Raw genomic sequence first — 1,685 nt, forward strand, 5'->3', positions numbered from 1 at the left:
GAAAAAAAAATGCTCTAGCCGAGATACATGGCATTAAAGAAACGTTCACAGATAGGTGGATCGCTAAGGCTGCGCAAAGCACTACTTCCTCGACCCCATTATCCCAGAGGACCAAACTCTTCCATTGACAGAATGAAGCCAGCTGTCACTGATAGGTTGCAACATAGGAAGGATAACAGCACCACCTGCTGGAGGACCCCAGAACTGCACGCTTTATGCACAATGCAATAGTGTGAACTTAACACTGTACCAAGATATATATCTTTCCTGTATCATGGTGTGAACTGTCATTTTATGTCGACAGAATCCTTATAATAAATGTTGAACATTTTTAGACTGTCCTAGAGTAAAAAAAAGAAAAAAAAAAAAAAATATATATATATATAGCGCGCAGTAACATTGGCCTACATAAAATACTTTATCTATTCGTTTTCCAAGTTCGAGTGGCAAGTTTTTCTACTATACAATTACGGTTTGGGACTCTACTTGACCACCTAATCTCAGGTGTGCCATATTTTTTTTTTTTTTTTTTTTTTTACTATATTACTGGGAGAGACACACAGACCTCACATCCAGCCTGTATTACTGGAAGAGACACACAGACCTCACATCCAGCCTGTATTACTGGGAGAGACACACAGACCTCACATCCAGCCTGTATTACTGGGAAAGACACACAGACCTCCCATCCAGCTTATATTACTGGGAGAGACACGCAGACCTCACATCCAGCCTATATTACTAGGAGAGACACACAGACCTCACATCCAGCCTATATTACTGGGAGAGACACACAGACCTCACATCCAGCCTATATTACTGGGAGAGACACACAGAGCTCACATCCAGCCTATATTACTGGGAGAGACACACAGAGCTCACATCCAGCCTATATTACTGGGAGAGACACACAGAGCTCACATCCAGACTATATTACTGGGAGAGACACAGAGCTCACATCCAGCCTATATTACTGGGAGAGACATACAGAGCTCACTTCCAGCCTATATTACTGGGAGAGACACACAGAGCTCACATCCAGCCTGTATTACTGGAAGAGACACACAGACCTCACATCCAGCCTGTATTACTGGGAGAGAGACACAGACCTCACATCCAGCCTATATTACTGGGAGAGACACGGTGACCTCACATCCAGCCTATATTACTGGGAGAGATACAGATCTCACATCCAGCCTATATTACGGGGAGAGATACAGATCTCACATCCAGCCTATATTACTGGGGGAGACACACAGACCTCACACATCCAGCCTATATTACTGGGAGAGACACGGTGACCTCACATCCAGCCTATATTACTGGAAGAGATACAGATCTCACATCCAGCCTATATTACGGGGAGAGATACAGATCTCACATCCAGCCTATATTACTGGGGGAGACACACAGACCTCACACATCCAGCCTATATTACTGGGAGAGACACAGACCTCACATCCAGCCTATATTACTGGGAGAGACACGCAGACCTCACATCCAGCCTATATTACTGGGAGAGACACACAGACCTCACATCCAGCCTATATTACTGGGAGAGACACACAGACCTCACATCCAGCCTATATTACTGGGAGAGACACACAGCCCTCACATCCAGCCTATATTACTGGGAGAGACACAGAGCTCACATCCAGCCTATATTACTGGGAGAGACACAGAGC

This window comes from Ranitomeya variabilis, chromosome 2 (genome assembly GCF_051348905.1).
Source record: "Ranitomeya variabilis isolate aRanVar5 chromosome 2, aRanVar5.hap1, whole genome shotgun sequence".
Classification (NCBI taxonomy): domain Eukaryota; kingdom Metazoa; phylum Chordata; class Amphibia; order Anura; family Dendrobatidae; genus Ranitomeya; species Ranitomeya variabilis.